The sequence below is a fragment of the Equus przewalskii genome, chromosome 3 (genome assembly GCF_037783145.1).
Source record: "Equus przewalskii isolate Varuska chromosome 3, EquPr2, whole genome shotgun sequence".
NCBI lineage: Eukaryota > Metazoa > Chordata > Mammalia > Perissodactyla > Equidae > Equus > Equus przewalskii.
This window is the reverse complement of record NC_091833.1, coordinates 2,736,972-2,760,200: the sequence shown is the minus strand read 5'-3', so window position 1 is coordinate 2,760,200 and position 23,229 is coordinate 2,736,972. Positions and strand designations below refer to the sequence as shown.

Below are 23,229 nucleotides of genomic sequence, written 5' to 3'. Positions count from 1 at the left end.
GGGACCTTGCAATGGGACATGCGTTTGCAGGAGGAGGTGGGGGAGTAGCACCCTCTTGGTCTGAACTAACTTGTCTTCGGAAACTCCTGCAAGGGTGACTTAGGCCGACGAGGGGCCTTTCACCCAAATGAGCCTGCAGGTTTGTGTGTTGGGTGCTGCCCCCACACTGCAGAGTTCCTGCCCATGCCCTTGTCGGAACTGAGGACTCACTGAGCCAGCTGGGGACTGTGGGAGGACGCCGTCTCGCTCTTCTTTCGGCTTTCTGTCCCTCCTGACAGCAGGACAGGAGATGTGGCACGGCCCGGTTTTCTCCACGGTGCCGTCTCTGGGGCACGGAGGAAACCGTTGCAGAGCGTTTGGTGCACCCTCCAACCCTTTCATGGGTGTCAGAGCAGACTCACAGCCAGCCTTTGAGCTCAGCCTCTGAGGCTGCAGAGGGCCTGGGGCTGTGGGGGGTTGTAATACCCTGAGGCCTGCGGAGCCCACAAAAGGGCGTGAGTGACAGCCAGACGAGGCCTTCGCATGCTGGAGCCAGGGGAGGAAGAGAGAGCGAGGCAGGGGTGGAGGGGGGCTGCCAGCCGGAGACAAAGGCAGAGACAGAGAGAAACAAAGGGAGAGAGAAAATCCCCTCTTGTTACAACCTGTGGTTTAAAGAAAAATGTGGTCTGCTACCCCACAATGCTTTAGAGTGAAACTCTCCGTTGGTCCGATGGAACAATGCCAGGACCTTTGCAAGCTGCTCCTCAAGGCAGAGGGTCCAGGTGCGACACCCTTGTCCAACGTGCTCTTGTGGCCTGGAAGCTCCCCCACCTGTGCATGGAATCAGTCTGAAACAGGAAGAATTGGAGCAATCAGCTGCTGACACATTTCGGAGCGCAGGATTTTCTTTCTGGGTTTAAATAATTGCGTTGCGTCTCAGCTCCGGCCCTCCTCTGAACCAGCCTGGTGACATTTGGCAGGCTCACCAGGGTCTGGTTTTCTCCCCCTCCACCCTGGGGGGCTTTCTCAGGGTATTTGCCTCAACTTCTGGGTAGCCGGCCTTTAAACCAGTTCACTTTTTTTTTGTTGTTGTTGTTCAGGTCTCAAATTTTATTTCCATTTCAGGCTATAAATTCTCCAAAAGTGGCTTTGAAAGTGAACAGGTTTTGGTGTGCTGGAAATAGGTTACTCCAATGCAAATAAGGAGCCCAGCTTCCGAGGGCTCCAAGGGGTGGGAAATGCGTGGAGCAGTCAGAGACCGCGGCAGAGAAATGGTCAGAGACCAATTTAAAAGCACATAGATTTTAGCTGAAACATTTTGTGTACATATGGAACCAGTAGCTTTGCCAACAGCTCAATTCTGGGGATCGAGTCTTAAGAGCTAAACTTCAATCCGACTACCCAAGGTGATTTTTAGCAGACAAATGAAAGCTCCTTTTTGCTTTCTAGTCTAAGGGGACTCTTAATACATTTTTAAATTATTTGGCATTTTGAATTAATTTTCTTAGAATGAAACGAGATTCTTAAATTGGGATCTTGTAGGGAAAAGACAGCCAGGTAATTAGTGAGCTGATCTCCTTTCTGACACACGGATGGGGGCGGGGGGTTGAACTCCAACCAAGGTGCACACAAAATCTATTTTAGAGCAAAAATTTCAAAGTAAGCAACACCATCTGTTCTTTAATTATTTCTCCTTATAAAAAAAAGTCGCTAAATTTATTTGGGTTACTTAGTTGGAAAGAAATGTCTTTAAGACTCTCAGAACTGGAGCTTTTAAAGGCAGGTCGTCAGCTCTTGTTTGCTAGGTGTCCAAGAACTCAAAACTGCGAGGGCGTTTTTGAACTGACTTTCTTTCCCAACGAGCGTGCTCACAGGCAGGGCACGCATATCTGGCACCTGCGGGATGGTCCTCTGCGGCTCATATTTGGGGACAGGCGCTATGGGATCGTGGGGAGGGTTCATATTCTAGGAGGGCAGCCAAGGGAGGTGAAGTGTAAAGCTTTGCCATTCCATTAGCTGATGGGGGGCCAGCCCCCCAGAGTGAGATTAGACCACTGGGAGGTCCCTACCCCTTCCAGAGTTGTCACCATCCATCTGTTCATCCATCCGTCTATCACCCTTCCATCTGTCCTTCCATCTGTCCATTTGTCCGTCTTTCCATCCATCCAATATATATTTATTGAGGGCTTAATATGAGCTGGGCACGATATTAGTCCCTGTCCTCAGGGAGCGTATAGTCTACGGAAGAGGTAATGGTGATCAAATACACAGATGAGCCTATGATTGGGAACGATAATATGTGCTCTCTGGAGTCTAGGCCAGTGTTGTCCGAGAACTTTTGGCAGTGAAAGAAATATTCTACGTCTGTGCTGTCCAATACGGTAGCCACGAGCCACATGTGGCTATTGAGCACTTGAAATGTGGCTACTGTGACCGAAGAACTCCTAATTAAATATAAATTTAATCCAACTAGCCACTTGAGGCTCGTGGCTACCGTGTTGGAAAGCAGAGGAGCAGCAGCAGCATAGCCTGGGAACTTGGAAATGCAGATTCTCAGGCCCCAGCCCAGATCTGCTGCATCAGAAGTCTGTGAGTGGAGCCGAGGAGTTTCTAGTTTACCGATGCCTCTGTGGGATTTTATGCAGCCTTGTTGTTGAGGAAAGGTGGGTTATGGGAGTGATGCTAGAATGTGTCTCAGGTCAGGGGTGTGTCTAGGAGTCAGGGGGGGGATTTCAGATTAACAGAAGACTCCCCAGAAGAAGGAATGCTAGAGCTGAGAGTGGACTACGAGTAAGCTGGTGCAGATGGCAGGCCTGGAGCCCGGGAGGGTGTCGATGGTGTGGATCACGGTGCACAGCTCACCACGCCGAGGACTTGGCACATTGGGTGCCCTCATGAAAGGCCAGTGTGTTGGAGCACTGAAGAGGGGTTTGTGAACTGAGGTTGGAGAGGTGGACAGAGAAGACCTCGTACTGCTAGCTCTGTGATCCTGGACTAGTGCCTTAACCTTTCTGGCCCTTGATAAAATGGAGATAACCGTACTTTGCTACTTACTTCTCTGATAGAGTCGAAGGACAGATGGATTAAAACTGCAGGTCCAGAGCCCATGAGTGTGGAGGAAGTCCCTGGGATAAGTGGGTAGCCTGGTGGTCTTGTGTTTTATTTGTTTTCTTTTGTTCTCTGACTGCCCTTTCCCCAATTCTCCTGCCTCCAGGCCTACAGCTCTGCCTGAGAATCTGCCCTGAGCGTGGCTCTGCCTGGCCTTCTCATTCAGGCTGAGGCGCGCGGTGGTCCCTGTGGCCTGGGACCCACACTCTGGGCTGGGGTCGGGGACACATGTTCCAGCTCCTGCTCTGCCTCCTGGCAAATCCTCTCCAGGCGTCGAGTTCTCTTTATTGAGTTTGTCATCTTGGAGGCCCCTTCCGGAGTCCTCTTCCATGATGGGCCGAGGCTGGACTTCTGCAAGTGTGCTTGCAGATCCGGTGTAACCAAACGCCTTTGGGGAAAGACTTCACAGTAATTTCAGCAGCAGCTTTTCTGTTGTCTAGACCTAAGATCAGCATTTTAGGGAAAAATGTCGAGCTACACTTTCCCCTGCCTCCTTCTGCCCTCCCCTGCCCACCGCCAGCTCTCCATGCGCCCGCTCCCTGAGAACGTCGGGTGGCCGGAGCCTCAGCAAGCCCCAGCTATTTGGCAGCGAGAGTTTTGTCCCTGGAAGACGCCAGACTTATTTTGAGATCGCAAATGTGGTGGATACTTCCCTGCTGGAAAGACACCAAGTGTCTGATCTCAGCTTGGGAGTGGTATTTTGGGGGGATGTTAGCAGCTTCTTGTCTAAAATAGACATGTGCTTTCTTCTCTCTCAGGAACCTTTTCAGTCAGCGGTGTGTCCCAGTACCTGGGAGAGTGCCTTGAGCTAGTAATGGCTCAGTATAGGTTAGTTATTGCCATTGTTGTTATAATTATCATTATTACGGTTGCTATTATTATTAATTTCTGTTTTTCTGGGACCGAAATGTTGCTTAGGTCTCTCCTCTAGACAAAGACATTTACAATGAACTCTTTGGAATCTTCTTTTTTAAAGAATGTTCTAGGAGAGCAATGTCTGACTCAAAGGAATGAATAGCTAATGGTAGAATTTTAGCCACCTGGGTAAGACACTGATTTGTAGGGAAGGACAGCTTCACAGCACCTCTCCTGTCGTTTTGACACAATGCCAAAAAAACCTACTTAGGAGTGTGAAATACTGGAAATTACATTGCAAACTGGTGATCCAAGGACCACATCCAGTGCCAGTCATTTTGTTTTGTTGACTGCTCGGGATTCACATTTGTTTGGAATTAGAATGTAGCACTTAAAAATTAGGAAAGTTTGCACACCAATCTAGATTTCTAGGTTTTCTTTGAAGTAATCAGAAGATCTGGCGGCACTGGCTTTAGTTCCTGCACAGCAAGGATGGGCTGGCGCTGTCTGTTTACACAGGGCGCGTGTGCTGTCCATTGCCGCAGCTCCCGCTCTCCCTGGGCTGGAACAATGAGCCGTCCCCACCCCGTGGGGCAGCTCCCTGGCCCTGGAGGCCTCTAGCATTGCTAGCGCCCATGGGTTAGGTGAGCCGTGGCCATGACAGCTCCTGCTCCAGCCCCGCTTCCTGCTTACTGGGTGGCTTTGCTCCAGTCACACCCCTTCGCTGTGCTTCAGCTTCCCTCTCTGTCCAGTGGGACGTTAGACTGGCTTCGCCGTTCCCACTGTGCCCAGATGAACCAGCCAGGGGGAGGCTGAGGGGGGGGGGTTGCTGGGCCCCCCACTCTCTTCTTTCTTTTATTTGTTAAGGTTGTACATTAGACTATTCAGGGAAAAGCGAGGGAGCCCCACTGCTCAAGAGAGATTGGGAAACTCCGAGGTCGCTTCCTGTTCTGACCCCAGATCAATATCTGTTTTGGTCCAGCTGCTGCGTGGGGGCCCCTGTTCTTCTCGGAGGAGCGGTTGGGGCTTCAGGGCAGGAAGGAGCCGACAGCATTTTCATTAATAGTTATGGCGGCTGCATTTACTGAGCAGCCTCATTCTCCCACTGAGGGAGCTGCTCCCCTCATTTTGCAGATGGGGAAACTGAGGTTCTAGAGGTTGAATAACTTTCCACAGGTCACGTAGCTGTGGGCCTGGGTTTGTTCCGTGTCAGAGCCTGAGGCCTGACAGCCTGCTGCTCCACCTGCGGTGGCGTGGGAGGGAGACTGTCTGAGGTGCCTGTGTTGGAAGAGGGAGCCTCAGGAGAGAGGCTGGAGCCCCGTGGCTGCTTCATAAGAAACCCAGCCACCTCTTGCCCCCTCCCTCTCTCCGGCCATCCACACTCCCAGGGAAGTCTGGCTCCTGGCTCCCTGCTCACACACCAGGCTTCCCGCAGTCAGAGCCCTGTCTTGGGCCATGCTTTTGGGTTCAAATGGGGGAGAAATGGGGTCATAGGCCCATCAAGCTGTAAGCAATTTGTGTGTGTGGTTTTTTCTTTTTACAATATTGGCTTTCAAAGCTCTCCGGGTCAAACTGTGCAGCCGAGCCAGTTAATTTGGTTGTTCAGGAGGAACTTGCAGGCTTGGGAGTGGTTTGGGGGGTTCTCGGGACCAAGCATGTTTCTCGCCTGAACCTCAGGGTGCCCACCCAGGAAAGGGACTCACATCTCTCTGTCCACCCCTAGGCCTGCGCCCCTGTTGCTGTAACTTTCCAGGGCTCGTGACAGGCTGAGCGGCCCCTCGGGAGACAGATCGTCCACCCAGTTTACGGGTGGTGTTTGGAAAGGCTGTGTCATGGGCTGGTCTGAGGTCCCCCAGCCGTTGAGGGCTGGGCTGCGACCGTGACCCAGGGCCTTCTCTGACCCAGCTTCAGCCAGACCTTGGGCACAGCCCCACACCTGCCCTCGCCTTGTTGCTTCCTGAGCCCTCTGGGGTTCCCAGGAGGAAGGGATGGGGCCAGCGGATCCTGCCACCGTCCTTGAGTAAGGAGGGGTTTGTGTCTTCCCTCAGCTGCTTCGGGGGAAGCCCAGTGAGGTGTCCTCGCAGTCCTCCGAGGGGACCACGCAGGTCGGGGGGCGGGGCCCTGGCCCCTGCCAAGAGAGCTCGTGCCTTTCGGGGCTGGGTTTCTGGGCGGGGGACGATGGTGGCACCATCCTGGTGTTCTCCGGTCCTGTGCTGCCTTCCTGTCCCTTAGGGTTCAGTGGTTGCACATGATAGAAGTGAACTCTGGACAACTTAGGCCCAAAGGGAGTTTAATGGGAAGATAGGGGAGCTGATGGAGTGAGTAGAGGAGGGAGCAGGGTGCCGTGTCTGTCCCCTTTGGGGAACTGGCTCTGCTGGCAGAGCCCTGCTTCCTCCATCTCCCGTGTTACTCTGCTCGAGGTCCGTCTCTGGGGAGGGCTGAGCATCTAGCCTGGCCGCATCCCGGGGGAAGGCGGGGTGTTTTGACTGACAGTCCCTCGAGGTCCACGTGGGTGCACAAGCAGGGTGCTGACATCAGAGGCTGGGGCTGCAGGTACCTGGCGGGAACGCACCTGCCTGATGGTCGTGCTGCTGTGACGCGTTGTCCTGCCATCTTGGAAGGCTTCAGCAGCCCAGGGTCAGCGTGCAGGGTGGGCAGGGGGGTGAGGTAGACTGTTGCCCGTCAGGCTGGCTGTGGGTTCTGGGCTTGGGTTCACCAAGTCACGACATCTAGGACGCCAGGGTGGGACGGGCCCTGGGGGAGACCCAGTGCAGCGTCTTCCTCTGCCCAGGGATAGGAGAGTCTGGGAAGGACAGGAGCTTCCCCAGCCCAGCAGGGCCAGACCTGGGGAGGGGACCACAGGGATGGCTCAGCACTGCTTCCTGAAGTGCAGCACGGGTTCCCCTGGTGGTGTGGCAGTGGATGTTAAGTTGAACACATATAAACTTAAAAAACAATTAATTGCTAATGAATGCATAAGGTACAAAATTGAAAACACCCCCAGCCGCCCACTTCCGCTCTCTGGAGGCCGCTGGCGTTACGGGTTTCTTGCACCTAGTTCCAGAGCGTTTCTATGTATGTGCCCACGTGGGAAAAAGTCCATGTTGGCTCTCCCTCCTCTGTACAAATGGAAGCGCGTCGTACGCTCCCTCCCCTTTGCTCCCTTTCCAACCTGTTAGGAATGATTCCAAATCGGTTAATTTAGCGCTGCTTTTTAAGTTGACTTTTTGTCACTGAAGTTTCACATGCTGGTCACGAGCGTTCATGAACTGAGCACGTCCATGTAACCAGCACCAGACTGAGAAACAGCCAGGCCAACCTCCTGGACCTGACTGCTGCCCACGGCCCTGCCCGGCGGCCACGCCATCCCCACGTGAACAGCTGAGGTTTGAATACCTATGTGTTTATTTTAATGTTTGAAGAAACTATAGCCAGCACATCTGACTTGAGATTTCACAGGTATTGTTGCTCTGCATGAGAAGTGTCGTGCTGGGCCCAAGGCTCCTGACTTGGGGAGCCGTCGGAATTGCCTGGGGTGCTCTAGTCCAGGAGTGATGTGAGGCAAGCCTGAGGTTCCCCCCGGGGCGTGGGGCCTGGTCTTCTCCTGCTGCGGCCCGCAACCTAGGCCCCCCAGTTCCTACAAGACATTGCTCAGCTAGGGTGGACGTCCCCATGGGACAAGTGGGGAAACTGAGCAAATGGCTCAACATCTACTAGCCTAGTATGTCCCTATGCAGTCTAAACCGGTAACATTGGCTCCGCCCTCTCTCTCCCTTCTCATAGCCAGTCGGGCACCAGCTACCTGGACCCCATAAAACATAACCAAGTGCCGGGGCGGGTGTGGATGCCTGGGAGCCAGGACCCACTAGCCCAGTGGTTTGCTGTGGGGTCTTAGAGTTGGGTAGGCCTGGGTTTGAGTTCTAGCTCTGCCACTTGTTGGCTGTGTGACCATAAGTGAGTGTCTTAACCTTTCTGAGCGTAGGTTTCCTCACTTGTGAAGTGAGGATGGTTAAAAACTCCTTAGAGTTACTGTGAAGATTATATGAGCCCACGTGTGTTGAACACCCAGCCCCATCCTTGGGCTCACGCTCAGTGAACAGTCATACTTATTTCAGTTTGAATTACTGTGCCGCTGGAGGTCTTCTCCCTGTCCACAGGCCTAGAGCTGCTGGGGAAGCAGGAGAGGAGAGCGGGGGTCTGCTTTTCTGCCCCTGTGGCAGCCATCCCAAATGAGCAAATGGCTCTCAGCAGGGTGTGGGGAACAGAATCTCTCTCTGGCTGGCTGTGGCCGGCCGGCCCCAGGGCAGCTGTCTGCTCCCAGATCCCGGCTCCGGGCTGGGTGGCTGAGGCGGGCAGGTTGGGCGGGAGCCCCCGGGGCTGGGAGGCCAGCTGCAGCCCCGAGGAGAGCCAAGTCAGCCCTTAACCCCTTCTGTTCCTGTGGGGTGACTGCTCTTGCAGGCCCTGAGATGGCTACCCTTTCCTTTGGTTGCCTTATTTGCCCTGTGAGTTCCTTGTTAGACCAGGGCTCTCTCGCATGCAGTGCAAGGACTATATCTGACTGTGAGAAGTTTAGTTGGGTCTGTTTAAAAATTGCATTGGTTCATATAAACATTCAGATCTCTGGCTTCCCGGGAAAAACCAGATCTGACCCTGCTGAGCACGCTCCGGGTGGCAGCTTTGACTGGCCCGGGGGTGGGGTCATTCGTAATCCCGCTGTCCCCATTCAACTCTGGTTCCCCCTGCCGTCGGTTGAGATCCTGGCCTGGAGAAGCCCGTCGAGGTCAGCTCCAGCCCCCTGTCCTGTCTGAGCCGCTTGCGCGTCCCGTGCCCGCAGCCTCACTGCCTCGGAGCAGCCTTCCCTCTTCCTTCTTGAAATCTCCCTGTAGTGACTTCCTCTGGTTGGTCCCGTTTGATCCCTTGGGGCCACACAGCAATCTCAGTCTCTGTTCCCTGTGGCAGCCCTTCAGAGGCGTGAAGATAGTGCTGGGGGCCCTGGAGCCTGCCCTCCGGGCCTAACAGCGTCTGGCCTTCACCTTCCCTCCTAAGATGTGGTTTTAAGACCCCCGTCACCCTGGCGCCCCTCCTTGGCCACCTCCCATGGGCCTGTGAACTTCTCCCGCTGGACTCCAGCGCTGCCCTGCACACCCTGAGGGCCACGGAGCCATGCTGGATCCCACTTCTGCTCAAAGGAGAATGTAGGCATGCGAAGTGCCCCTAAGCCCACGCACCCCAAACACTTGTGGCGTTTCCCAATGGGGCGTTTGGGGTCAGTTTTATTTTTCTTTGTGTGCCCACCTGTATTTAGTTTTTTCCCTACCATCTGGGGGATTAAAAAAGGTAAAAAAACCAAAGAGTTGGGATGAATTCACTTTAACCAGCTCGTGGCGGGTGCCTGCCGAGGCAAGACCCCGGCCCGGAGTGAGGAGAGAGGACGCGGGACAGGGTGGGGTCCGCCTTGGGGGAGCTCACAGCCTGGGGCAGCCTTGCGTGCCCAGGTGCGTCAGGTGAGCCGCACACGGCGAGCGCAAGATGGGAACCAGAGGAGTCAGGGTCTGCTTATCCAGGGGTCTGGGAAGACCTCTTAGAGAGCAGAGGTCAGGTGGGGCCTCCAACCCGGAGCGGGCATTTTAGGTGAGGGGAGCTCCAGTAGCAACGACCCTGAGGCCAGGATGTGTTTGTCTGGCAGGCGGGCGGGCGGATGCATGGGCTGGGGCAGGGTCCTGGGGCAGATGCACTGGGCCCAGGCGGTGGCAGGCCCTGGATGCTGACGGAGCCCTCTGAAGGTCGTTCTGAAGGTGGTGACACAACAGGAGGAACTGGAGTGGCAGCAGTGAGCTCTCTCTGGAGGCAGAACTGGATTACAGTCTGGCTTTCCCGGCGGTAGGTAGCATGTGACCTTGGACCAGTCGTTAATGGTCTCAAGCCTCGGTTTTCTCGTGTGAAGTGGGAGAAGGTGGCCGTGAGGATTAACAAGCTAGTCTGGGACAAGCGCTGAGCCTGGAGCCTGGGCCCGGGTCGCCCCGGTGATGGCCGGGTGTGCAGCGCGTGGGCATGCTGTAAGCCTCGCGCGGAGCTCCTCCAGGGCCCGCACCGCCCAGGGCAGTGGGCGCTGTTGTCTGCCATCTGTCAGGAGCTGATTCGGGTGCCGCACTCACACCTGGGCTTGGTGGGCCCCGCCCTGGCCTCTGTCTGCTCCACTGCCCCCTCTCAGGTTTGGGGTGAGACGCCGGCCCTTGGGCATCGTACCTGGCCCAGAAGCCTTTCTAGGGCATTTGGTTTCCAGAGAACATTTTTAACCTGGCAAGGAAGGGGTGCGGGGCTGGGGGCGTCTGTCGATGCGTGCCAGGCCCTGTGGGGAGGGGCCCTCCGGTCAGGAGCTCCAGCATCCGGCACTGGTGGGTGAGTTGGGGTCCCAAGCGCAGCCTCTGTTGGCTGCCGTCTGGCCTGGCACAGCTGGAAGAGGGGCTGCAGGTTCTGTTTTTGCCTGGCCCTCAGTGCTCTTGGTGCCCCTCCGGCCTGGTGGCTGTGGCACATCTGTCCCTCGGCAGGGCCGGGCTGGGCGCCCATGGGCACTCCCTGTCCAGTGGTGCTCTGGGGCCTCCAGGTCCTCCGTCTGCAGAGGGGCCCTGGGCAGCAGGATGGCGCTGCAGAACTCTGCAGTCCAGCGAGGACGTGCCGGCTGCACGGGCTTCTCAGGCCCTGCCTGTGCCCTCCACACCCCTAAACTGGAGTGCGTGGTCAGCAGTGCCCAGCACAGCTAGGCAGCGATAAGAAGGGGATCTGGAGGGACCGTGGAAAGAGCCGGGCCTTGGAGTGCGGGCTGGGCTGACGGCTGCGTGTGACCTCGCAAGCGCTTCACTTCCAGGCCTCAGCTTTCTCCTCTCTGACGTGTGACACACGGTGCTGTCACCCTGACCCAGCAGCCTGGGGAAGCAGACGTGGCCGTCAGGGTGTGGAAGTGCGTCGAGCTCGGTGAAGCTCCGTGCAGGTGCCAGTGGCTTTGTGTGTTGAGGGACCGCCTTGCCTCGTGAGCTAAGACCACCACCATTGCTGTGTTCCGGTGGGCCCTGTATCCTGGGCTTTTCTCTGCATCCAGCACGCTGTCCTGTCACCTCCTCACGGCCCTCTGAGGGGCCCGTGTAACCTCTGAGGAGACCAGGCACAGAGGGTGAGCCCGGCTGCCCCCACACGCGGTTTGGTGTTGAGCTGGACCTTGAAGCCCCGGTCTGTCTGATTACACACCCTGTGCTCTTAGCTCTTGGAGTTTCCTCACAGGCCGAATGCACCCACGAGCTGCCTTGCAGAAGCAGGAAAAAGAGTGGAAACTGAGGCATGTCAGGCTGGAGAGCTGGGTGTAGCAGGGTGGGACCAGGGCCCCTGGGCTGAGCTCTGTGCTTTAGAAGCTTCTTGATGGCCGTCTGCCTTGGGATGAGGAGTCTGTGAGCCCGGGGCTGTGTCCCCACTTCCAGACAATTCTCCAGATCCCCAGGATGCCCCCTGACCAGCCTGGGCAGCCGAGGGCCTCGTACTGGGTCGTTATTCCCAGGGTGGACCGATCCTTCAGTGTGCATCCCGGCGGTGGAGCGGGGAGGGCGCGGTCTCAGGGAGCGAGGCGTGGGCAGGCTTGGACCTGGGGGCCCCTCTTGGTGAGGGAAGGTGCTGGGGTGGGAAGAGGGTGGTGGTGCAGGCTGGGGGCTGTGCCTGTTGGAGGTGGGCTGGCTGAGGGACCCGGTCCTGCCAGCTGCTGACTGCCTGACAGACGGGTGAGGTCCCCTGTTTGCCCTGCAGCAAAAATGGGAGGGCCTGGGTGGATGCTCCAGCCCGAGACCCCTGGTGTCCCTGTCGCCAGCCTCAGGAGCATGCTTTAGGTACCATGGGGCTTGGGAGAGGCACTAAAAATAGTCCGTAAGAACAGGGAGCGTGAGTGTCTCTTCCGGCCGTGTAGACCCACCCAGAGCTCTGCCTGTCCGAGCTGGGAGCCGGGGCGTGGCCGAGAAGGGAGGAGAAGCAGCATGAGACAGGCCTCCGGCCTCTCTTGTGGATATTCCTGCCATCCCTCTCCCGCCTTTTTCGGGTTCTGGGGGCAGGGGACCTGGGTGTGAATTTTGGTTCCACCACCCGCAGCGGCACTTTGTGTCACCTGAAACCCCTCTGAGGCCCCGCCTGGCTGAGAGGACTCTGTGAGACGCTGCGCGGGAGCCTGGCCGGCCGGGTGTGGAGCATGGGCAGCACCGTGGCCCGGCCTGTTCTGCCCTGAGCGGCCGCCCCAGGCCACCCTGCCCGCAGCTGGCCAGATGTGCTCTTTTGGGCGGTGCAGGGGCTTCTCCGTGTGGGTGTCCTCGCGTGGTGTGTGGGCTGCTGTGTTTGGATCGAAGGGAGCCAAACTGATTTTCCTGGCCCATCTCCCCACCATCCAAAGCAGAAAGTTAAATAAACACAGCCAAGTATTATCACAGGACGCGAGGAAAATGAACTCGGTCCCCACGGGCGGCTCACATCTGGCAAGTGTTGGCTTCTCAGGGCTGTGAGATGTGACAGATGTGGTTTGGGTAGGAAGGCCTCAGTCCCTGGTAGGAACCCCTACCCAGGGACGTGGCTCTGTCCGGGGCTCCGGGCCAGCCTCGGGCCTCAGGGACGTCAGGCAGCTAGCCTTCAGCTGCACCCCTTGCTGTCCAGCTGGCCCTTTCTGGGGCCTTGTCTTAGGTGGCTGTTCTGTGGTTGGTTCTCCCTGGCCCAGCCTGGTGCTTGCACTGGAAGTGTGGCCTGTGAAAGGGGCCAGTGCTGGGGAGGTGACCAGGCGTGCTTGGGAAGCATCCTCGCTTGTCGAGATTTTCTGTCCCTCTGCTCAAGGCTGTAGCAGCTGATGAGCCCTGTGCTGGGGGAGGGTTTGTAGTTGGCGTGTCCCCTGCCATTCTCTGCCCCGCATGACCCTCGTTGCCTGACACACAGCCCTCACTGAGCTTAGGTGGGCTGGGCGGGTTCTGTGTGGGATGACTGATGCGCACCTTGGGTCGGGAGGAAGGAAGAGGGGGTGCCCTCCTGCCCTCCCTCCTCATTCATTGCTTTATCGGGGGTTGCCCAGCACTGCCGTGCCGGGGTTCCCCTACGTGTCACGTTCCACATTCTGAATCCCACGGTGACTCCAGTGGGTGATAGGTGAATAAATTTTTTCCCCCCATACTTATCTATTTATTCTGCTGTCTGTTAGGAAAATGTTACTTTCTGTGTTCATTCTAATGTCTGTTAGACAAATTGTTAGTAACGCACCAAATGTGTGATTTCCTGAGTATGCTGCTTGGAAGGAGGCTCGAAGGAGAGGTCTTCAGGTAACAGAAGGGAGTGGCCGTGAGTGAGGAAAGGCGTTCTGTAACTCTTAGGGCTGGGCCTGTGTGCTCCTGGCGGGGCCCCGGGGGAGGTCTGGGGAGGTCCCTGCCGGCCCTTGGGACTGGATGGTGGAGATGCTCTGTCCTTGCTCAGGGGCCGCTGCTCAGGGGTGTGAGCCTGGGGAGACTCCACCACACCCCTTGATGGCCGGCTTCTTGGGACTGTCGGGCAGGTTGGGGCGATGTGAGGCTGCCTTGGTGGGACCAGCTGTCCGCTGCAGGTGCTCAGGGCCCCTGAAGGCCTCTCCACATGTGTTCCAGCCATGGTGGGTGGGCGATGGGGCGAAGTCAGGGGACACATCTGTGCCAATAAAATGCCCCCCTCCCAAATCAGACTTATTAAAAGTATTGCCTCCTAAAACTGTAAAGTATTATGATTGTCCCTACGCCTGGGACGCCCTCGTGGGATTAAAAAATGTTTGGAAATGGTCATTACAGCTCATTCTTGAGGCAGGCTTGGGCTTTTGATATGAAGAAAGAGTTGGAAGGCTGGTCTGTGTGTCCAAAACCAGATGAAAACACTTATACAAACACACACACACAAGCTCACATGCACATGAACGCCCATCAGTTTTCAATAAGAGACTCAGTTTCCTCGTTGCTGTGTTTAAGATAAACCACATGTATAACAAGGTACTGACATGTATTTGCAGTATGTTAGCACAGAGGATAAGTTGTTAGGGGGTCGTAAAAAAATGTGAGTTTGTACTTTATGGTGCTTTTCTTCCAATGAAAGTGGAAGAAAGGAAAGAGAGTGAAATTCTGATCCCACGCCCCCTCCCTCTCCACCCAAACAGCAGACGTGCTGGGTCGTGCTGTCCCCTCCTCCCCTGAGAGAGGGGCCAGGGCCCCAGACTGGTATTCCCTGACCCCACGGCCGGCGCCCACGTTCGGGTTCCTGATGCACAGAGGGCTGCTCCCACCCCCACTTTGCGTGGGATGGAGTTGTGGCCCCTCCGCGCTCTGCAGAGTATGCCCTTGGCTTTTTCTCCTTCCATCAGAGCTGGACAGCTGGTGGGTGAGAACCCAGCGTTGCCACCGAAACAGGATGTGGGAGCCAGACCCCGTCATAAATCGACATTTATATGCTGCACATTTCTGGTTAACGAGACCGTGCAGGGGTTACTGTATGAAATGAAATGTATATATGAACCAGGAGATTAACCTCAGGGAGAGGCGAGATTAAGCGTGAGGGCAGCCTGGGAGGCCTGGGGCCCCCCAAGTGTTAAGGCCTAGGCAGGTGGTTCCCCAGAAAGGAAATTTTCAGGAAACGTCCCGACCCGGAACGGATTTGCTGGGGGTGCAGATACAATAATCCTATTGAGTGGTGCGCACTGTGCGCCAGGCACTGGGCTAAGCTCTTTCCATGTCTTCTTTCACTTTGTATTCAAGGCAAATGGGAATTTTATCACCCCCGCTTTATAGACGTGGAACCAGCAAGACTCTGAGAGGTGGAGTCATTGCCCTGGGTCACACAGCAAGTGGGAGGGAGAGTTTGTGATTCTCCCAGGCTGGAGCAGCCAACACTGGCCTCACAGCCCCGTCTCAGGAGGCTTCCAAAAAGAGGAGTCGTTTCCACCCCAACCTTCTCTGTTCGCCGTGGCTCTTCTGCGACGGTCATAAGGCCTGGGAAGCTGGTCCACCAGCTCCTGCTAGCTCAGGACAGGCTCAGAGAGGCAGCTGGGGCGGGGGGATGCGCCAGAGCTTTGGAGCAGTGTAGACCTGGCTTCAAATCTGGGCTCTACCTCCCACTGTGTATGTAATTTGATCCACGTAAAAAACTCGTTTAGGTCCTGGTTTCCCCGTCTGTATAATGGGCACCATGATCCAATCCCTTTACAGGGCCATTGGGCCGGTTAAACACACACCTGGTCACCTATGTGGAGAGCATAAGTGATGGTTGTTTCTAGTGTCACTGACGTGTGTAGTCTTGTGCCAAGTGGACTGGAGGCTGGGAGAAGGAGGAGAAATCGAGGGTCTTCCTACTGGGGCTGAGAGGACAGCTGGGGGCAGCGTGCGATGCTGGGGTCATGATCTCCCTTTCCCGGGTTCCTGGGAAGTGGCTCTGGCCTGTGCGCTTTTTAAGCATGTCCTCGTTTTATCCTCAGAGCTACCTTGCAGGGCTGCTATTCACAGAGCAGTTATCTTATTTGCCCAGATCACACAGCAAACCATGGCCAATAGGAGTGGGACCCTAAGGCATCTTGCTTTGGCCACACCTGCTGCAGATGAGGCTAACTTCAGTGTAGGGTGGTTGGGGAGAGCTTCTTGGAGGAGGTGAGCCTGAGCTCCGGGCAGTTTCTCCCCAGGGGAGCCGGGGGGCTCTGTAGCCGGTGGTCAGCTGCACCCTGGGGGCTGGGGCAGGAAGCTTGTCTGGGTTTCCACACAGGTAGAATCCAAAGTGGGGCTGGGCTTGGCGGGAGGGGCGGGGGTACTCACATGTCCTCTAGTTTATATTTCGTAGTTCAGGCAAATGCAATTTGATTTTCTTTTCCTGAACTTCGTCTTTGAGCAGGGAAATTTTTACTTACATTAAAAAAAAGACCCACAGACTTTTTTTTTTTTTTTTTTAAAGATTTTATTTTTTCCTTTTTCTCCCCAAAGCCCCCCGGTACATAGTTGTGTATTCTTCGTTGTGGGTTCTCCTACTTGTGGCATGTGGGACGCTGCCTCAGAGTGGTCTGATGAGCAGTGCCATGTCCGCGCCCAGGATTCGAACTAACGAAACACTGGGCCGCCTGCAGCGAAGCGCGCGAACTTAACCACTTGGCCACGGGGCCAGCCCCAAGACCCACAGACTTTTAAGGTTTTTGTCCACAATTGTCATTCTTCCTACAATGGGATTTGCATGTTAGTGTAAAAGGAAATCAGAATTTGTCTGTGGGTAAAGTCGGAACTCATCCCCGCTCTAGGCTGCTTCCCTACCCCTGAGCCTCCCCCGGCTCTGTGACTGGACAGAAAGCCCTTCCGCTGCGCTCAGGGCTGCAGCAGCGGTGGGCCTGCCGCCCAGGACCTGCCTTTCCAGCTCCCACCGCTCCGTTACGCCTACACTACTGTTTCCACTTGTTTCTCCCTTGCTCTGAGATGGGGATTCATTTAGCTCCTCCATCATGCCATAGTTCATTTGTTCATTCATTCATTCACTCAGCTCCTGTTATATACCTGCCCCCAAGGGGCCCAATGATGGGAACATTTGTCACCATGGAGTTCACCGTCTAATGGTGACCGTCAAAGCCAACGTCTCTTTTCTCTTCTCTCCCATTGTATCTAGCTCAGAGTTCTAGTCACTGGAAGTCCTCAATGCTTATTAAAGGAGGAAGAGGCCAAGCAGATGTTGACAATATGTCTCAAAAGCCTGAAAAATCGGCAAACTCTTTGTCCTAGCAATCCTGCTTCTGGGAACTAATCCTGAGAAAAATTATTGAATAGGCTTGTGGCCATGCATGATGTGTGTGGATGTGTCTTGCAACATGACTTCTCTTACAGTGGGAAACCACTGGAAGTAGCCTAGGTGTCCAGCAATAGGGCGTCGGTTACATTAGCCCTGGGGCCTCCTATGAGGGGACTCAGGTCACCATTAGTAGTGATAGTGTCGGTCCACATTTTTGATGTGAAAAGATGTTCAGCATATATTGCTGAGTTGGAAAAGCAGGTTGCAGAACAGTTTGTGTTGTTCAATTATAGGTGTATAATAGGTGTATGATACCAATGTATTATACACAGAGAAAGTTGTGCTTTTTGTTTCTAAATTTTAACTCACGTGTCTTTCCTAGTTTTCTGCATTGTACACGAATTACTTGTGCCACAAGCTTTTATAAAAAGAAGAAGGTGCTTAATGTAGGAAACAATAAGAAAAGGGCAGCTGTGAGTGAATTCTGGGTTTCTGACGCACGTGGGACACGGGGCAGAGCCTGGGCAGGGCGAGTGGGCTGGGTGGGGAGTGCCCGGAAAGCGCAGTGAGACTGGGTGCCCTGCCCCCACCCGGCCTGGTGCCCGCCCCTCCCTGCGCCCCCATGGCACTGTTCCTTTATCCAGTGGAGTGCTACTGCTCATCTCCCTCCAGCTCCGGCAGCAGCAGCAGCCTGCTTGGAGTGTGAAATTGGCTGTGGTAGGAGTATTTATACCATTGAAAGCGGCAAACAGCCACCTGTTAAACCTTTACCAGCACGCCATGTCTGACGTGGTTTCCCATGTCGCCCAAGGATCCTGTGTGCTTGGGGAGACCCGAGAGGATGGATCTGGCACAGGGATGGACCTACGGAATCTTCTGTAAATTTGAATCATTGTGGGCAGAGAGGGAGATGAGTCTGCTCTTTCCTTGGCTGACCCCACCCGATCTGGAATCAGAGCTGCTGCTTGTTGAAGGCGGAAGGGAATCAAGGGGCAGGACTCCCAGCCCTGGCTCCACCCCGTCCTGGCTGCATGACCTTTGGCAAATTGCTTACTCTTGGTTTCCTCACCTGTAAAATGGGTTAATAAAGGTGCTTATCTCATAGGGTTGCTTAGGCGCTTGCTTCTCAGACTCTAGCGTGGCCAGAGTCACCTGGGGGGCTTGCGGAAGTACAGCTTGCTGGGCCCACCCCCAGACCGTCTGCTCTTGTGTGTCTGGGCTGAGGTCTGAGATTCTGCATGTCTGGGGCTGCCAGGCGATGCTGCTGTTGCTGGTCTGGGGCTGCACGCAGAGAAGCTCTGCTTTGAGCAATTAAATGTGTATCAAGTGCTCCTCACGGAGCGTGGGGCCTGGTGAGGACTTGGTAACGCTTAGCTGCTTGTTCCGAGAAGAGCCACGTGCCAGGAAGCATTGTCTGTGAGGACTCCAGGCCTGGAAGCTAGAGCACTCGGGTTCCAGGCCTGCCTTTGGTACCTCCTGGGCCCCACGTGAGCCATTTCTCTTCTCTGGGACTTTATTTCCTCTTCTGTGAAATGGGTCAGTAAAGGCCTGAAGGCAGCAGCTGAGGAGACACCCGTAAAAGCCCTCTGATGCAGTGATTCTGGTGAGGGCAGCAGAGAAGCACGTGAGGGACCCCGGGCTTCGCTGGCAGCTGCCTTCTCATCTGCTTGGGACAGGCACAGAGGGGTGGGCTATGGCAGCACAGCGGTCCCTGGGGGCCACCGACTTACCCGAGTCTGCCTCCTCTTCTCATAGAATTGCAAGGGACTCTTTCAACAAAAGAAGAAAAGAGCTGGGGCTGGCCCCGTGGTGAGGGGGTAAAGTCTGGCGCACTCTGCTTTGGCGGCCTGGGTTCACAGGTTCAGATCCCGGGCACTGACCTACACCACTCATTAAGCCATATTGTGTCTGCATGCCCCCCACACAGAAAAAGATAGAGGAAGATCGACTTAGATGTTAGGTCAGGGCTAATCTTCCTCAAGCCAAAACAAAAACCAAAAAAAACCCCAAAAAGCCAAAAACCTGGAGGCAGCACGTTGGCCTCTCTGATTTGGTTCCTATAAAAAAAAAAAGAAAAAAGCCGTTTTAATTCACTTGGGCACCTTCCTTTGCGATGGTCTTTGCTTCTTGTCAGTTCCTCATTCTGTTTTCCACCAACGTGGACGTGTCAGGTGGCTTTGTGATGTTCAGGTTCCTCTTCTTTTCCCGCCCCACGCTGCGCTGAGTGGCTGGGTGCTCCTGGCCTTGAGCTAAAGCTGCACGTGGAAGCATGCCGCCGGCCGCCTGAGCCCTCAGGCTGGCTCTGGACCAGTGCTCTGCCTCGCCGGCGCCATTTCCTCAGCAGGAAAGCGGAGCTGGAGGACTCTCTCTGAGGGGCGCTGGGAGGATGAAGTGGGAGCCGCTGGGTGGGCTTCCCAGCATGGGGCCTCGTGGCCCTGGGGCCCAGTGAAAGTGGACTTTCCTCCGGAGAGTCCTTGCTGTGGCCTGGACCTTTCCCTGTGAGCATGGACCGCCTTCTTTCTGGAGTTCTTGGGCAATTACTGGATGTCTTTCTGTTCTCTCTGTCTTATAGATAAGCAGCTAAGGAGAGAAAGGGAAGACGATGGATGGGTAAGATCCAGGCTCTGGGCCCTTCTGCCCAGCATTGGCCAGGGGAACAATTCCTGAAAATTTTTAGTAATGTTGCATCTTTTCTTTTTGCTTTTTTTAAAAGATTGGCACCTGACCTAATAACTGTTGCCAATCTTCTTTTTTTTCCTTCTTCTCCCCAAAGCCCCCCAGTACACTGTTGTATATTCTACTTGTGAGTGCCTCTGGCTCTGCTATGTTGGACACCACCTCAGCGTGGCCTGATGAGTGGTGCCGTATCCGCGGCCAGGATCCGAACCGGCGAAACCCCAGGCCGCCGAAGCGGAGCGTGCGAACTTAACCACTCGGCCACAGGCCGGCCCTGGTTGCATCTTTTCTTAAGTGCTGGTTCCAAAGTCAGCTTTAAGGGGAAAGTCAAGTATTGGCACACTTGCTGTAAAAATCTCTTACAAAGGTGCTGGCGTGGAGACCCACCTGTCCCAGCTCTCGAAGAGTCTGTGCCGCAGCTTTTCCTCCGGTGCTGGAGCAACTCACATCCTTTTTCAAGCTCTGGATCAGCTGGAAGAAGGCTTCTGGTTGGGAGCCGTGTCGCCCCAAGAAGAGATTTCTCTAGATCCTGGACCCAGCCTCCTTGTGGCCAGGTGCTCACTCGATGGGGGCGTGGACAGCGGTGGCTGAGAGGGAACGCGTAGTCCTGTGCCCGCTCCCAGCCTCGCTGCAGGGCCCGCCTTCGGTTGTAGAGGAAGGTGGCAGGCAGTCTGACCTGTGCCGTTGAAACCGTCCGCTTGTTCTCCTTCGGCGAGTGGTTGCAGAATCATGAGAGCTGGCTGGGTCTGCGGTGGCACCTGTCATGAAATCTTGGCTCCTCTGAGGGTCTGCGCTTGGCGCCGAGGGGCTGGCGTGGGGTCTTGGGTGGTTGTGGCTTTGGCCACAGAGAGCTTTACTTTTCCAACCGTCCCTCCCCGACCCCTCCCACTGCCCGGAGCCCATCCCCCGAGAGGAGTCTGGAAAGTGTGGGCTTGGTGGGTGAGTTTGTTTGCACTTGACCATAGTCATTTTGCCTTGAGGCCTGATACCAGAGATGGTCATGGACTACACTTTACAGCACATTTGCGTGAATTAGAAAAAAGGTTGGCCTTGACTTTGCGCAAAGGAACAGGTACCCTTACTTCTGTGCGTTCACAGCCCTGTACCAGGACACACTGTTTGGTGGACAGAGAGTGTGCTCCCCTCACCACCTCTCCTTGGCCCCTTGAGCAGCGCACAACCTGCACAGCCATACATGACAGCCCTGCTTGCTTTGTGCTTTTTCACTCCCTGAGGTTCTCAGTACCAAGTCAGGAGCAGTGATGCTCCGTTTCGTGCTTGACCATGAGATTCTGGGCTTTCTGTGTATCCTTTACCTTCCTCGGCACTAACCTAGTGTGGGTGAAGTGTTTCCCTAGGGATGAGCTGAGGAGAAGCTGTCATGTGCCCCCGGCCCCGCTCCCCACCTCCACTGGGACAGGGATGCCTCTGCGAGCCTCTGTCAGGCCAAGGTGGGCCCAACCCTCCCCTATAGGTGGGGTGATCCCTGGGGCCACGACCAGCAGACCGTGGAGAGGTCCCCTGAGACCTTGGGAACACCAGCCAGAGGTGGGGCCTGCTGAGAAGATGCCCCAAATAAAAGCCATTAGTCCGGTGGTTCTGAAACCTTTCATGGGGGTTCTAGGTCCTTTTGATGAAAACTATGGATCCTTTCCCCAGAAGAATGCCTATCTGCACACATGTCTGGAAGCTTACGCCCAGACCCTGGGAGCCAGGGGAGCAGCTGGCCCTGGTGTGGCTGGCGGCAGGGAAGGGCCTTCTGGGCACGGGGGTCCCTGCCAGAGGCCTCCTCCGGCCCTTGGGTCAGCACTTGCCTCTGTCTATCTCCCTCATTCAGCTCCTGACTCTGTCTGCCCCAGGACTTGTCGCCAGCCCTCCTGCCTCTGGCCTGCCCCTTGTCTGCCAGCCAGGGCTGGCCTGCCTTGGACCGCCCCTGGCTGGGCCCCTGCCTGTCCTGGTTCAACTGCCGGCTTTGGGGCCCAGTTTCCAGCCCCTCATCTCAGCCCTCGCCTTCCCTGTCTGTTCCCTGCCCCAGCTCCACCTCCCCTGCAGCTGTGAGGTGTTGGGGAGCCCTGGGTGGGGGGCACTCCTCGCCAGGCCAGGAGCAAGTGCCATGGGGAGTGCTGACACAGGTGCCCGTGCCACTGGCTCCCCGAGTTCACAGCCGAGCACACAGGGTTTGGGTCTCACTGGCAGGTCATGGATGGTGGCAAGGCCATCCTGGTGCACAGGGGGCAAGCTACAGCCACTCCCAGAGTAGGGGAGTTGTTGTCACTTACGAGCCTGCTGCTGAGTTGGGGAGATGGCATCTGGTGGGGCTCACAGGCGTCAGACTCCCACCGGGGGATCACCCATCCACAACGTGTGATCCCAGGGCAGGCAGAGAACATGGAGTTCCGGTCTGTTTGAAGCCCTGACATGGCCTCAGAATCCTTCCTAACACACCCCAGGGACCATGGTGAATACACTCTGTGTACTCTCCAGTGTGGACACACTGGCCTTGCACCCCATCCCTGGGCATTCATGCTCACCCTGCGCCACCCCATGCATTCACGCTCACCCTGTGCCCCTCCCTGTTCATTCACACTCACCCTGTGTCCCTCCCTGTGCATTCACGCTCACCCTGTGCCCCTCCTTGTGCATTCACACTCAACCTGTGTACCCGCCTCTGCATTCACGCTCACCCTGCGTCCCTCCCTGTGCATTCACACTTACCCTGCACCCCTCCCTGTGCATCACGCTCACCCTGCTCCCCTCCCTGTGCATTCACGCTCACCCTGCATCCCTCCCTGTGCATTCAGGTTCACCCTGCTCCCCTCCCTCTATATTCACGCTCACCCTGCACCCCTCCTTGTGCATTCATGCTCACCCTGCATCCTCCCTCTGCATTCATGCTCACGGTGCGCCCCAACCTCTGCATTCACGCTCACCCTGCTCCCCTCCCTGGGCATTCACCCTCACCCTGTGCCCCACCCTGTGCATTCACCCTCACCCTGCATCCCTCCCTGTGCATTCACACTCACCCTGTGCCCCACCCTGTGCATTCACGCTCACCCTGCGCCCCTCCTTGTGCATTCACGCTCACCCTGCGTCCCTCCCTGTGCATTCACACTCACCCTGCGTCCCTCCCTGTGCATTCACACTCACCCTGCGTCCCTCCCTGTGCATTCATACTCACCCTGCGTCTCTCCCTGTGCATTCACGCTCACCCTGTGTCCCTCCTTGTGCATTCACGCTCACCCTGCTCCCCTCCCTGGGCATTCACCCTCACCCTGTGCCCCACCCTGTGCATTCACGCTCACCCTGCATCCCTCCCTGTGCATTCACGCTCACCCTGCGCCCCTCCTTGTGCATTCACGCTCACCCTGCGTCCCTCCCTGTGCATTCACACTCACCCTGCGTCCCTCCCTGTGCATTCACGCTCACCCTGTGTCTCTCCTTCTGCATTCACGCTCACCCTGTGCCCCACCCTGTGCATTCACGCTCAACCTGTGTACCCGCCTCTGCATTCACGCTCACCCTGCGCCCCTCCTTGTGCATTTACACTCACCCTGCGCCCCACCCTGTGCATTCACGCTCACCCTGTGTCCCTCCCTGTGCATTCACGCTCACCCTGCGTCCCTCCCTGTGCATTCACACTCACCCTGTGTCCCTCCCTGTGCATTTACGCTCACCCTGTGTCCCTCACTGTGCATTCATGCTAACCCTGCTCCCCACCCTGTGCATTCACGCTCACCCTGCGCCCCACCCTGTGCATTCACGCTCACCCTGTGTCCCTCCCTGTGCATTCACGCTCACCCTGCATCCCTCCCTGTGCATTCACACTCACCCTGTGCC

General features: G+C 56.0%; 1 protein-coding gene across 3 annotated transcripts in view; it reads left to right on the top strand.

The window, feature by feature from the left end:
• The window catches only part of ZNF423 (zinc finger protein 423), a 319,304-nt gene that overhangs the window by 31,881 nt on the left and 264,194 nt on the right, over positions 1-23,229 (top strand). The window contains exon 1 of one of the 3 annotated variants that reach the window (XM_070611822.1): positions 19,886-19,946. The exons of the other annotated variants lie outside the window; for them this stretch is intronic. The gene's annotated coding sequence lies outside the window, so the exon portion shown is untranslated. Of the gene's footprint in view, positions 1-19,885; positions 19,947-23,229 lie in introns of those variants that run through there. 3 annotated transcript variants of the gene reach the window in all.